Source organism: Rana temporaria, chromosome 1 (assembly GCF_905171775.1).
Source record: "Rana temporaria chromosome 1, aRanTem1.1, whole genome shotgun sequence".
Classification (NCBI taxonomy): Eukaryota; Metazoa; Chordata; class Amphibia; order Anura; family Ranidae; genus Rana; species Rana temporaria.
In genome coordinates, this window is record NC_053489.1 from 621,401,168 (window position 1) to 621,417,271 (window position 16,104).

Here is a 16,104-nt window from a genome sequence, read left to right on the forward strand (position 1 = left end):
ACTACAGCCAAAAAAAAGATACAAATGAGTAGCTCATTAGAAGATACAATAATACAACCATATTTTCTGCAATATTCACCTTCAATTCAGAGACGTCCCCTGCAGTGCTTCTTTTTTGCAACTAGCTGCCAGTCTGATGGGCAGCATCATTCATCCCACTTCTTCTGAGCCCAGGTCATCCTAAAGTGTGTGAACACTAAAGTGTTCGGGTTTGGCTTGAAGAAAAAGTGGCAAGACTAGCGCCAATCACAGTTTTTTTTTTAAATGATGTTTGTTTAACCCCTTCCTTACCAGGCCATAATAATATGACGCCGGCAGGAACCCTCCCTCCGGGTAGTCGTCATATGACGTCTTTTCTTCCGAGCCATCTAGGGCGCACGCCTGCCCGCGGCACCGCTCCTGACACGGTGCGCGTGCCCGGCGGCCACGATGTCCGCCGAGCACCTGCAATTGCCGGCGATCACAGCAGGAGTGTGGATTTGTGTGTGTAAACGCACAGATCCATGTCCTGTCAGAGGAGAGGAGACCGTTGTGTGTTCCCAGTACAGAGGAACACCGATTGGTCTCCTCCCCTTGTGAATTCCCTCCCCCTACAGTAAGAATCACTCCCAGGGAACATATTAATCCCTTCAGCGCCCCCTAGTATTAACCCCTTCCCTGCCAGTCACATTTACACAGTAATCAGTGCAGTTTCATAGCACTAATCGCTGTATAAAATGTGAATGGTCCCAAAAACGTGTCAAAGTGTCCGATATGTCCGCCGCAATGTCACGGTCACAATAAAAATCGCAGATCGCCGCCATTACTAGTAAAAAAAATAAAAAAAATAAAAATGCCATAAATGTATCACCTATTTTGTAGACGCTATAACTTTTGCGCAAACCAATTAATATACGCTTATTGCGATTGTTTTTTACCAAAAATATGTAGAAGAATACGTATCGGCCTAAACTGAGGAATTTTTACACTACGCCGCCTTAAGTAAGAGAGGCAAGTACATGATTCTCAAAGCACTTACCTCCTTACTTAGGGCGGCGTAGTGTAATCGCAGCGGGCGTAAGGGCGCCTAATTCAAATGGGTTGGAGGGGGGCGTGTTTAATGGCAATGAGGCTTGACCTCACGTTTTTGACTTTATTAGGGTAATGCGCATGCGCCGGGCGCCTACATTACCCAGTGCGCATTGCGGATAATCCCATTCGCAGACGACTTACGCAAACAACGTAAAAAATTTGAATTTCGCGGCGGGAACGGCGGCCATACTTGACATTACTATTCCACTAGAGCCTAGCTCTAACTTTACGCGGCCTATCTCTTACGTAAACAGGGTAAAAGTACTGCGTCGGCCTGGCGTACGTTCGTGAATCGGCGTATCTACTCATTTACATATTCTACGCTGACCTCAATGGAAGCGCCACCTAGCGGCCATCCAAAATATTGCAATCAAAGATAGGACGGCGCAAGCCATCGTATCTTAGATATGTTTAAGCGTATCTCTGTTTGAGCATACGCTTAAACATAGGTCGGCTTAGATTCTGAGTTAGGTCGACTTATCTACTGATAAGCCGGCCTAACTCTTTCTGAATCTACCTAATTGGTTTTTTTTTTTCCAAAATTTTAATTTTTCTTTGTTTATAGCGTAAAAAATAAAAACCGCAGAGATGATCAAATACCACCAAACGAAAGCTCTATTTGTGGGGAAAAAAACATAAAGATTTCATTTGGGTACAGTGTTGCATGACGGCGCAATTGCCATTCAAAGTGCAACAGCGCTGAAAACTAAAAATTGGTCTGGGCAGAAAGAGGGTGAAAATGCCCAGTATTGAAGCGGTTAAATGTCACACATTTCATTAAAGTGGTTGTAAACCTCAGATATGAAATATGAACAAAAGCATATCCCTCTATAGTGTACTTGTCTCAAATAACCACAAATAATGTAAACAATGAAACCGGGAGTGATGACAATTTTATCACTTCTGGTTTCAGATCCATTATTTCCTGGCTGGCGCTGCCATGGGATCCATCTAACCAAGCTGATCTGTGCTTGGTAAAAAGATGTGAAGGGCTGGGGAAACCTTGAGGTCTATAAGACCCCCTAATGTCTGCATAACCCGCCCAATGCTTATTAACCCCTTGTAATAGCAATCAAGTAAAAAAAAATGAAAATAAATTACAATACAATATATTTAGAAAAAAAAGATTGCCATAACCTACGTTGCCTCGCGCGAATGTAAAAGCACGCCAAGGGTGTATATGTAAACCCCAGTCGCACCACACATGTGACACATCGCCGCAAGCATCAGTGTAAGAACAATGGGCCAGATTCAGAGACAAGATACGACGGCGTATCTCCTGATACGCCGTCGTATCTCTGAGTGCGGGAGGTCGTATCTATGCGCCTGATTCAGAGAATCAGTTACGCATAGATATCCCTAAGATCCGACAGGTGTAAGTGTCTTACACCGTCGTATCTTAGGCTGCATTTTCTGGCTGGCCGCTAGGTGGCGCTTCCGTATGTTTACGCGAGGAATATGCTAATTTGTATTTACGCCGATTCAGAAACGAACGACCGCCCGGCGCTTTTTTCTTTACGTTGTTTATGTTAGGCTTTTTTTGGCGTATAGTTACCCCTGCTATATGAGGCGTAGCTAATGTTAAGTATGGCCGTCGTTGAAATTTTTGCGTCGTTTGCGTAAATCGTTCGCGAATAGGGCTGGACGTAATTTACGTTCACGTCGAAAGCATGACGATTTGCCGACGTCATTTGGAGCATGCGCACTGGGATATGTCCACGGACGGCGCATGCCACGTTAGTTGAAAACGTCAAAAACGTGGGGTCACTACTATTTTACATAGTACACGCCCCCAACCAGCCTATTTTGAATTAAGCGGGCTTACGCCGGTCCAGTTACACTGCGCCGCCGTAAGTTTAAGAGCAAGTTGTATGTGAATACACAACTTGCTGCTCAAACTTACGGCGGCGTAGTGTATCTGAGATACGCTACGCCCGCCTAAAGATAGGCATAGCTATCTGAATCCGGGCCAATAATTCTAGCACAAGAGCTGCTGTTTAACTCTTTAACTGATGAGCTGTAAAAGCTTTTAAAGAGTCACCGATGGAGATTTTTAGGTACCCTCATTTTTTGCGATATCACAGGCGCAGGCAATTCCCTCAGGGATGTAGTCCCAAGGGAGGGGGCGAGCACGCTGACTAACCCCCAGCCAGAACAGCTTGGATGATGGGGGCAAGCTTACTGAGGAAGAACAGGAAGTCAGAAATTCAGACAAAGAAAAAAAACATTTAGAAGGGAAATCGAAAGAAAAGGTAAGTGAACCAACAATGCACTAGCTTAAAGGAACCTAAATAAAATAAAAAAACAAACCTTTACAACCCCTTAAAATCAGGTAGTTCATGGGAGGAGCAAAGAGTTCAATGTTCAGCAGAGAACAAGGCACAAGATGGGGTTGTCTAATGGATCAAACAGGGTGCTGTCCAGCATCTCAAGTAGCTCAGCGAGAAGATATTCCAGGTCAGGCCCTGACAGATGTTGTGTGAAGGGGGTGTGTCCCTTCTCTCCAATCAGCTCTCAGAGCTCTCCTCACTGAGCTCTGCATAGTGTAACCTTTGCCCCCCCCCCCTTTTTTGACAGCTCAGATAAACTTTTATAATTCTGGACTTTGGATGGATTTAGCTCCTCTGGAAAAAGAAGTACAGCCTGCAATGCCTTTTTTTTTCAGCGCATTCTACCGCAAAACACTGGTGTGAACTGGCCACACGACAGATAAGGCCTTTGCATGTCTTGTGGTGGGACTGCACTGGACTAGCTGCCCTATGCAGTCCCACCACGCCTGGTGTGAACAAGCCCTATATGTGTGTGTAGCACCCTGGGGTTTAGTCAGGGAGTGCCTTACAAATTTACTCGACAGGAGTTGTCATCTTGGTCGATTGATAGAGATCTATTGATTTCTCCCGGTTTGGCCTTGTTGCACTTTTCTCTTCTACCACTAGGTGGCCGGCTACTTGGTGGTACTGGATATGAGAAGGACAACTCAAGGTCAGGTTATGGGTATGTGGGATATCTCAGCCAATGGGAAGGTTTTTTTTTTTAATCCCTTGGCCTGCTGGGAGCACCTTTATATTTGAACAGAGTCAGGTGATCTGTGTTCTGTGCCACCTGGACGGCTGTCTGGATGGACGTGTCTTGTATGCCCCGGGCTGCTAGGCCAGAGATTGGGCCTATCCAGGGGGCATCTGGCTGCTAGGCTGTGCAAGGGCCTGTCCAGAATTAAAGAGAGCAGCACAGAGTCAGGATTGCGGCTTGCAATCCAACCAAAAGTGACGGTTCTGCCGACCAGAGAACCTGTCAGTGGTCGGTAGCATGGAAGGTGTCACGGCAAAGGGACCAACCACCTTTACCAGGCACCACAGTGAGTAACTGAACCAAGTACTGAAACCACATTCTCACCGAACCGGCACAGTAGAGAATCAGGAAACTTCACGTGGTGATGAAGTCAGGGACCCAACACGAGGAAGAGACCCTTGCTGAGCAGCCTTGTGAGTCAAGCCAGGGACCTTGCCGGTCAGCGTGGGTGAAGCTTGAGAAGTATCTGGAGTGCCAAGCTGGGGACCCAGCAGGGAAGCGTGGGTAAAAATTGAGGGAATACCACCGCAAACCTTGGAGGAGCTCAAGGGAATCCGAGTCAGTGAATCAGAGGGTCTAGTGAGAGACCGGGAGCTCAGTGTTGAAGAACTACAAGAGGCAGTTGTAACGAAAACTGTTACGTCTGAGTTAGGAACTGTTAAGTACTGTTGCCATAGCAAACAGCAATCCTGCATGTGCAGATGTGGCTTCTTGCTGGGGCCTTTCCCTGCACGGCTGTCCTATTGAAGTTTCTGAGTCTGTAAATTCAATTTGCAACTACCTTTGATGTGGAATTCCCTTCCACAGGTGGTGGCCTCAGTAGGGAGCATCGATAGTTTCAAAAAACGGTTAGATAAGCACTTGAACGACCAGAACATACAGGGATATACAATGTAATACTGACATATAATCACACACATAGGATGAACTTGAAGAACTTTTTTCTTTTTTCAACCTTACCTACTATGGGCCAGATCCACAACCAGCGAGCGCAACTTAAATGTTCCGATTTAAGTTACACCGCCGCAAAATTTCTACCTAAGTGACCGATCCACAAAGCACTTACCTACAAATTTGCAGTCGTGTAACTTAAATCTGTCCGGCGCAAGGCGGGCCCAATTAATGGGGCGAGTCCCATTTAAATTAGGCGCGCTTCCGCGCCGGACGTACTGCGCATGCTCCGACGCTATTTTCCCGACGTGCTTTGCGCGGATTTACGTTGCGCCGAGTTTTGAGAATCGCGACGGGTGTAAAAGAAAAAAAAAGAGTTGTGGCGGGAAATTTTTTTTTAAAAAATTGACAGCGACGCGGGATAGAAGGGTATACTTTTACATGGTGTACTAAGTTTACACTTTGTAAAAGCAGCCCTAATTTTGCGACGGCAAACTAACACTTACGGAGAAATAACAAAGGGAAAAAGCTTTGTGGATCTCCGTAAGTGCTAATTTGCATACCCGACGCAAAATTTTGACGAGAAATGCCCCCAGCGGCGGCCGCGGTACTGCATCCTAAGATCCGACAGTGTAAAACTATTACACCTGCCGGATCTTAGGAATATCTATGCGTAACTGATTCTATGAATCAGTCGCATAGATAGAAACAGGAATACGACGGCGTATCAGCAGATACGCCTGCGTATCCCTTTTGTGGATCTGGCCCTATGTAACTATGTAAGGGTGTCCTGGCCAGGGCCGGCCCTACCATGGGACCCGATGGTACCATTGTACCAGGCAGCACTTTCAGGGGGGCAGCAAATTTCCTGCCTGCACGCCATCCCATTCCGTCAGCTCCACTCTCCACTCCACTGTGGGGCTAATTGCCGCCCGACCACTCCTCTGGTTCCGCTCTCCGCTCCACTGTGGGGTTAATTGCATGAATAGAGCCATAACAGGTCCTTTTTATACTCATATATACATGTGTAGAGCCATGATAGGTCCACTTTAGTTATCATGATATAAAATAATGGATGTGGGGGCATTTTGGTGGGCGTAATTTTTTTTTTGGGGGGGGGGGCAGCAGTATTTCATTCTTGGTACCAGGCAGCACAATGTCTTGGGCCGGCACTGGTCCTGGCCCTAACCCTCTTTCCCCCAAAAATCCAAAAGGACTGTCAAAAGAAATAAAACCTCTTTTACATCCAAGAAGTGTCTGTTGCCCAACGACTTTCGCCATCTTTGCACCCACTATGCCTCACAACCCACCACATACTGAAGGATGTCAGCTGTCTTTGGCCTGGAAAGTTCTCATTAGACTGGACAAGGCCGGAGACCTTGTTACATGTGTATTACATGATTTCTGTCTAGTGTTTGGGTTTCATTTATTGTACTTTAAAACTTTTGGTTTTATCTTAACAATCTACGATAACAGGTTTTTTTGGCCATAGAACTGCGCCAATATAATGTAGGAATTTTCCCTTCTTTGCTGGCGTCATCACTGTATGTTCTAACTGATTCATGAAAAGACTTCCTAACGAGAAAAAACATTAAGTGTTTGCAATACTGTGCTTTTCCTTCCCACTCGTTAGCTCTCTCAGCCATTACATATAATGTAAACCGTTCCAAAATTCCACATATTTTACACACAGCTATTATGTAATCTTTGGAAGCAGATAATATAAACTATCTCGATTTTCTGTGTTCCTGGCAGATCCTCAATGAAAGTGATGGGTTACAGTGGTAAGGATGGAAAATAGAATATCCCAATGGGGAGATTCCCCCTCACTTCCTGTCTGTGTCCACGCATGAAAACGATTCAGTCTCCGGGAGTGTGATGCCGCATACACACGACCGTTTTTCATGTCATGGAAAAAAATACGTTTTTCTCAACGTGATTCTTGTCAAGCCTGCCTTGCATACACACGATCGTGAAAAAAAATGCTTGAGTTTATTTATGCTTTTTGGGGCGGGGGGGGTTTGTTTTTGGGCAGATTTAAAAACACAAATAACAGCAAAATCGCAGTAAAAACACAGTAAAATGCACTACATGCTTTTCTGCAGCTTCTCCATTAAAATCTATTAAATAAAAAACAGCAAAAAAGCACAGTTTTGCATTTAAAAAAGTCCCTGACCCTTTCCAAAATGCAGAGGCACAAAAATGCATTGATGTGAACATGTTCCAAAGGGACCCATGTTAAAAATTTTCCTGCATTTCTGCAAAAAGCAGGAAAACAAACAAACACATTGTTGTGAATGGATCGGAAATTACAACAAGAAAACCGTGGATTTTTTTCCAACAGAATTTTGCCTCAAACTTGAGTTGCATACACACGGTCACACATAATTCGAGATTTTCCTAGCTTGTGACGGAAAATATTGATTATATGAAGACAGGAGGCGAGTATCTTATGCATTATCTTTCTTTATTAATGCCCATAGCAGAAATACAGTAAACATTTATTGTAACTTAAAAGAAAAAATTAAAATAACTACCCTTCCCAGCAGTCCCTGGGCCAGCGTAGCCCCTCCCAGACCGTAGTCTATATAAGGGACTGTCTGAGGTAACCTATTCCTCTTTTTTCATGCGAATTAGTGTAAACAGGAACCGAAAGTCCAATTAGACATCTCCGCGGCTGCCGGGAACCTTCCGACCGGAACACAACATCTGAATCTGGAGGAAACGAAAGGACAAGGCCAACACGGACCAACTTCATCCGGACCAACTTCATCCCAACGGGGACTATAGGAAAACCAAAACCATTCGGAGCCGACCGGTCAGTCGTCTTCAGGAACATGGACCAACGGATTCAGTCAACGGCATCCCGACTCCGGATCTGGAACGTAGTAGGAGCCTCCATCTGTGGTGAACTAAACCCATGGATCGAAACGGAACAGCAATCCCGACGGGGTTAGTGAAAACGAACTGCCGGGGCGTGCCAGCCTCCGACTTGCAGGGTGTGTGGTTCAACAGTCTAGAACGAGAGAGAGACAACCTCGTGACAGGGTTGGGTCGGGAGGGAAGATACTCGCCTCCTGTCTTCATATAATCAATATTTTCCGTCACAAGCTAGGAAAATCTCGAATTATACCTCAGACAGGAGGCTCATATCTTATGCAAGTTCAAAGCTATAACAATGCATATATAGATGATAACAAATGAAACAACTACAAAATTGATATAGATATGTGTTCCTCCGATCCAAGCAGAATTGGCGGAAAGCAATCGTGGTTACCAGTCCGCCGCTAGCCGTAAATCCTATAGGGAGCCGCCCGGGGTGATGACCTAGGAGCCACCGCTCCTCTGGAGGGGTGGGCGCCCAACGGGGTTACGTAAGACCCTGCCATTTCCATGATTGATCGTACCCCTCTGGCTAGCGTAGCTGAGGAAACCGGAAACTGAGGTTTAGCGAATGGAATGAGGAGTAGGAAGAGATGCGAAGATCGCAGTGGGACCGTGAAGGACTAAGAAATCCGTAGACAACGGAGTACGATGTGCGGGGAAGAACGGGTAGAAAAAAACGATGAAGTCCCGCCGCTGTCCTACGCACGACGGAAAAACCCAGACTCTCCGAGGCGGGAGCCGACGCCTGGAATGGCCAACGTCGTGACACCCGATATGCGTCTGACGGAATCAGACACGAGGGGGCAGTAGCTCAAACGACAATAACCTCCGACAGAGTGAGATTGTCCCCCCAGTCCTGGCGCGTGGTCAGGACCACTGATCACCTCCCAAGAGCGTTGATACCCTGGGTGTGATGGGCGTTGAAACTTAACGCTTACTAAGTCGGTACACCATGGGTGTTATCCCACCGGTAGTAAGTCTACAAGGGAGCGGTAGTCCGAGTTCGCAGCGCGGAAGGCGCAGGGGAGCTATAGGACCTCCCGGACTCAAACGAGTCCACCAGGTAGTTGGTCATCTCAGACGAACGCCTTCATGAGGTTAACTTGTCGTTGATCACCAACTAACCCAGAGTCCTCCGGATGATCGAAATGTATATCTAGTCCCAAGGCCTAGATCAAGGCAAGTGGAACCCCCGTTATAAAAGAAAAGGTCGCTGTCCGTGACCGACACCCCGAAAACCCAACCATGCGAAGAGAAGTAGGACGTGCGTCGTGAATAGAGGGTGCAGATCCCCGTACAGACTGGGGAGAGAAAGGATCCCATAAGGGAGCAAGGGCCAGGAACACTGACCGGTGCAGTCGTCAGTCGATGGAATTGGGCGGGTAACGAGAATTCCAATCTAACACCATAGCGGAAGTGCCTGGGGTACATTTCGCAGCTGGAACGATGTCGCGTTCCAGGCAGAAATGTCAGAGATCTTGCTAGATCCGTTAGGATTTTGGGTCAAGGACCTCCCAAGCGAAGGTCGTACTGGACCGCGGATACGGTGTCCATACGCAAGAACACACCGTAGGTGGACGTGTGTGGCATTAGAGTCCTGATGGCAAGGCGGTCGTCAGGATTTCCACGTGTGAACGTGCAGCAGAGACTCCGCTGTGGGCCACGCCCCTCCTGTGGACGAGGGACCGCATCAAGTACCCCAACCGAGGTGGTTGGCAACCTATTCCAAGATGAATCCGTCGTGGAGTTGCAGGTGGACCTGCCGTGCCGTCTGTTGACCTGACGTAGCCACCACCGTAGTTCAATTATGGCTTCCGTGTCCAGAGTGACGATGTCTGCACAGTGAAGCCCCTGGCAAAGACGTAGGGACTGAGACTCTGAAGGTCTCGATAGTGAAAAGAAGCTGGACAAATGGCCTGGATTAACGCCAGAAACAGGCCGACCAGGCGAGCCAGTCCGCGTAAGGATACCCGTCGTTAGCCCAGCACGATACTGACCTCGTGCAGATGGCGGCCAAGTGGTCATGGGTAGCCGAAGGAGCACTAGGTTGGTGTCCACCAAGAACCCTAAAACTCTACCTCCTGAGATGGGGAGAGGATAGACTCCCCGTGATCTATGGGGGACTGTCCCGGAGGCGTGTTCGTTCGCCAGGCGAGGGGTACGAGCCATTAAGAGTAGGTCGTCCAAGTAGATAATCAACCTCACCCTTTGTGTCGCAGAATGTCATCACTGTATACGGTAATTACGAGAGATTTCTCAAGTTACTACCGGGCGATAACCGCCCTCCTTTCCTGACCAGGAAGGCGTTGTTGGGGAAACCCGGGGAGAGCGGGTCCGTCTCCACTATCGTTTGGGTGAACCAGAGGCCCTGCAATTCGTTGTCTATTAGGGCGGTGTTCAGGTCTGAAGATCGAGGAAAGAGGGACTAGGTCCATCTCCGGTCCTATAATCCTGATAGACCGGCACTGTACCGTGTTAGACTTTGATGACGTTTGGGCTCATCCGGGATGGAATAGAGCCCTACCGTCTTGGAATATCTTAATCAGCGTGATCCCGACTAGCCTGCCCTCAGTGGTCGGACCGGGGTCTGATTCGGCTAGGTGAGACAGCTGGGGAACAAGCCACGTTAAGATTCAAGCGGCGGTGTCCAGTCGGACCCGTAGTGTCCACGCATCCCAGGAGGCGACCGCCCGTTGGGCCCAGCCCCGATTTGGGACAGGTCAGTCGGCTGTTCAGCGGCGTGGCCTGCTCACTAAGGTGTGGGATGATGGTGATAGGTCCCAAAGATCCAAGGCCCTGGTCTGTATGATCCGAAGGACCTCTCTATTCCCAGCTTGGGGGATTTCCGGTGTATGGTGGGATACCCCCAGGGTATGGGGTTCACCTCGGGAGTGTGCACAGCCATAAATGGTAAAGGAAGGGGGTTACGCCCTGAAAATGATTCGTGAGTTTTTCGACCGATCTCCGGGGTCCATTATGTGATGTATTGGATCACCTCGGGCGGAGGTGCCCCGTCATCGGAGTGTGGATGGCATATCGCCCCCGGATCTATGATGGCTCTCTACGAGAATCCATAGAGTGTCACCCTGGGAACAGGGTTGGCGTCGTCATAGAGCGCCATGTGCCCACTGCCCTAACACTCATCATCATTCTCATCATCTACAACCTCAGACTCAAGGTGTTAGCCGCCTCAGACTCCGCGGACAACTCTGGAAGAGTCCACGAATGGGTCTGGCTTAGTCCGTCTAATGGATCGCTGCCTCTGCATGTGCATCTCCCCGAGGCTCGGGGGTCGGTCGGAGTCTGGGAGGGCAGTGGGTCGGCAGTCCGGGTAGGGTACTGCCTGGGACATATTATTTACTTCCCCTGTCGGGGAGTCAAGGGCCACAGAAACGTGGCAGCGTTTTGGAACGCCCAGCCCTTCTCAGGGGCGGTAGACCGTTGCCGGATGGTCCGGGCATATGGTGTGCAGGCGGGGGTAACCGACGCCATGGTCGTAAAGATTTCTCTACCGATCAGTTTTGGCAACTTTGTAACACTGTTGAGATTTGGCCTCCTAGGACTGTGTCCACCCTATCCGGGGTACCGGCATGAACAATGCCATGATATTCATTAAATTGTAGAATCTTTGTACAATTCAATACAATTTTTTATACATATTTGTATAATTTATTTATATAATGAATATATAATTTGTATAATCCATCTATAATTTATTATTTGTAAAATTGAATAATGGATTTAGTTATATATTATAAGTAATAATATATATTAATAATAATATCATTAATAATAAATGTATTTATTCATTCAATCCTTAGATAGTTATTTAATACATTATTTATTAGGAGTATGTTGTAGGGAATAAATTCCCCGGAGATAAACATGCTATAATTTCTTTATTTAATTTATTGATTTATTGATCTATCTACATATTGATTATTTATTTATTAGGATAAATAAGGTATATGTTCTAGGGAATAAATTCCCCAGAAATATAATTTGGGTATATATTGAATTATTTATTGTAGATTCGGTTATTTAAATTATTTAATTTATTTATTTATTTATTTATTAGATATTGATTCATTGGAATGAAATATATATATTTATATATATATATCTGAAAAGATGTACTGCCATCTAGTGGTTGAAAGCATGGTGAAACAGCAGCAGGTTCCTGGCTACGACACCGCTGGGAAGGACATCCTGCGGTGTGAGGGGAGCCTGACGAGATTCTAACTCCAGAGGCGAAGTCTCGCGAGACTACGGCCTCTGGAGTTCTTATTGGCCCGAGGCTGTGAGGGACGGAACGGTCGATGAGAACCGTTATCCCCCGTCTCGCTCTCGATACCGAGAGAGGCACCGAAGGAGAGGAGAGGAGGAGAGGAGCGGCCGCGGCGGAGACCCCGCCCCCCACCGGAGCGCGCGAAGGGGAGCGTGGGGAGGGAGGGGGGGGGACAGTTGCCCAGGCATGGCGCCCGCCGAGGGAGCGAATGAAAAACAGCGCGGATCCCGCACGGACGCCGCAGTGCTCCGGCGTCAAAGAAAGGGAAAAAACCTGAGCAAAGAATCAAAGAATTGGATACAAACAAACGTGGCCTCTCAAACATATCTGCCTGACACCGCTCCGGTGTCAGGCAGACAGAAATAAAGCGCAGAAACGGGGGATAGCAGGGAGAACCCCCAGTATTTCACATCTTCCAAAAACTACAGAACAATCAATTCCGACAAAATACCTGACACCGGGGCATTCGGTATCAGGGAGGAATTCCAGGGAAACTCCCCATGTTCCACAATACCTCAAACATATCAGTCAAGACTGAACAAAATCACCCGACACCGGGGCACTCGGTATCAGAGACCATATATACAATCAAACAATAAAGGTACATGAAACACCTATCTTGTAAATAATAAAGATACAAGAAGTACCTATCCTGTAAATAATAAAGGTACATGAAATACCTATCTTGTAAATAATAAAGGTACATGAAATACTTATCTTGTGTGCTCTGCCATGAGCAGAAAGAAAGAGGAATAGGTTACCTCAGACAGTCCCTTATATAGACTACGGTCTGGGAGGGGCTACGCTGGCCCAGGGACTGCTGGGAAGGGTAGTTCTTTGAATTTTTTCTTTTAAGTTACAATAAATGTTTACTGTATTTCTGCTATGGGCATTATTAAAGAAAGATAATGCATAAGATATGAGCCTCCTGTCTGAGGTATAATTCTGACCGCCAAGAACGCGGTGACGTACAACACTACGACAAGCCGAGAAAAAATAAGTTCAATAAATCCGTGCGTGTGTCAACTTGATTCTGAGCATGTGTGTTTTTTTGCGCGTCGGAACTGCATACAGACGATCGGAATTTCCGACAAGGACTTTTCCTGTCAGAAAATTTGAGAACCAGCTCTCAAATTTTTGTTGTCAGAAATTCCGACAGAAAAAGTCAGATGGAGCCTACACGCGATCGGAATTTTCGATCAAAATCTCCGTGTACGGAGTGACGTTTCGACGCGGCCGCGTCAGCTGGTCAGGTGGTCGGACGGTGAGTCACAAGCAGCGTCACGGGAGGAGGCAGATTCTGCCCTGACTGCCCGGCGATACTTGGCGGTGAGAAGGGAGTGGGACCTGGCACAGCAGGAAGAACGGACCTCCGGTATGGTCTCAAGGCGGGACCGACTCACTACCTGAAATGAATGATCTCATAAGCTCCAGCGGTGTCTTTACAGTGTATAACGAACGGTGATATGCCTAAAACGGATGGAACCGGCGGAACAGCGGCGTTGAAGCCCGCCGAGGAGATCATCATGACAGTCGGCGATGGAGAGGCACAGGTACGCCCGCACAGTACACGGGACACACAGACCCAGGAGGTGGGGATAGAGTCAGAGCCAGATCATATCAGGCAGCTTAGCGGGCTTATCCAGGCTCTCCCTACAAAGGATGACATGCCTGGGCAGTGGGCAATTGGGCACTGTGGGCAGATGGATTTGATAATTAATTATACACAGTATTGCATTTGCTGGGCATGTGGAGCTGAACATTGGCCTGGGAAGGAAGGGGGTAAACGTGCCCAGGATTGAAGTTGTTAACTACTTAAGGACCGCCTAACGGCGATATACGTTGGCAGAATGTCACGGCTGGGCACAGGCACTTTGCCCTTTAAGAGCCCAGCCCAGCCGTAGGTTGCGCGCGCGCCGGCGCGCTCGTAACCAGGTCCGAAGCTCCGTGACGGCGCCCGTGGGACCTGCGGACCCGATTGTGGCCGGTGTCCCGCGATCGGTCACAGGAGCTGAAGACCGGGGAGAGGCGAGTGTAAACACACCTTTCCCGTTCTTCTCTGTGGCAATGTCACTGATCGTCTGTTCCCTGTTATAGGGAACGACAAACAGTGACATCACACGTCCAGCCACGCCCCCCCTACAGTAAGAATCACTACCTTAGGGCACACTTAACCCCTTAGCGCCCCCTAGTGGTTAACCCCCTTCACTGCCATTGTCATTTTCACAGTAATCAGTGCATTTTTATAGCACTTTTCACTGTGAAAATGTGTCAAAAGTGTCCGATGTGTCCGCCATAATATCGATTTAACGTTTGCGCAAACCAATCAATAAATGCTTATTGCGATTTTTTTACCAAAAATATGTAGAAGAATACGTATTGGCCTAAACTGAAGAAAACATTTTTTTTTATATATTTTTGGGGGATATTTATTATAGCAAAAAGTAAAAAATATTGCATTTTTTTCAAAATTGTCGCTCTATTTTTGTTTATAGCGCAAAAAATAAAAACTGCAGAGGTGATCAAATACCACCAAAAGAAAGCTCTATATGTGGGGGGGGGAAAGACGCCAATTTTGTTTGGGAGCCACGTTACACGACCGTGCAATTGTCAGTTAAAGCGACGCAGTGCCGAATCGCAAAAAGGGGCCAGGTCCTTAACCTGCATATTGGTCCAGGTCTTAAGCGGTTAAACAATCATATTGTTAACCACTTCCTGCCCGTCTCATTGCAGGTTGATGTCCGCAATGTGGCTCCGTTATCTTGACTGGGTGTCATATGTCTTATTGCCATTCTGGAGCTGGACACGAAACCACCTCGTTTGGTGGCATATTAGGTTCTGCTTGTAGCCCATCCTGGTTTCTATATGTATATGGCTTTGCAGCCAGAAACTGAACAGGCAGAAGATGGTGGGGCAAGGATAGGGATTATAAATTGTGAAACTGAGCACATCACATTCTGAGCAGTAATGAGATGTTACATAAGGTTTAGTGTGTGTACTAACCAAAATTGAAACTAAGAGTCATTGAACAGTGGGGAGGAATGAAGAACCATTCCTGGAATGGGCATGTATGAGGAAATACACAGACGGGACTACATTCGATTCTAACCCCCGTTATAACTCATCTTCTTTCCCGAAGTCCATTCAGATTTACCCTGACAAAAATCACCTTTACTCCTGCAATAAGATATGTATCTGTTTATCTGTTGAATCTTTTGTGGCTAGCCTCCTTAACATCTGTTTACTATGAGCTTTTGCTCTACAGCAGGGGTCTGCAAAATTTCAAAACAAAGGCTCGGTTTACTGCCCCCCAAACTTTAGGGGGGGCCGGACTGACATTGGTGGGAGTAATCAATGCCATAGGCTTTGTGGTCAGTGGGAGTAAAGAAATGATATCATTGGTGTTAGTGTGAGGGATATATATATATATACAGTTGTGTTCAAAATTATTCAACCCCCCAATGCTGTAAAGGGTTTTAGGGAATTTAGTGTACATTTGTAATTGTATTCAGAATTAAATCCTACAAGGACTTCTTAAAGAACCATATGCAACTAAAATGACATCGATTGGTTTTGTAATACAGTAGTAAATGTTTATTTTGTGAATTCTTCATTTACACAATTATTCAACCCCTTAAAGACTACCACTCTGAAGAACAGAGGTTCATTGAAGTGTTTTCAATCAGGTATTGAAAACACCTGTGGATGTCAGGGAGCAGCAATAAAGCCTAATAAGCACCAATCAGGCAGCTTTAAAATGACTGTGATACTCAGCTCCTTCTAGACATTTACTGGTGTGGTTACAAACATGGTGAAGTCAAGAGAATGGTCCGGGAAGACAAGAGAAGAGGTGATTACTCTTCACAGGAAGGGCAATGGCTATAAGAAGATTGCAAAGA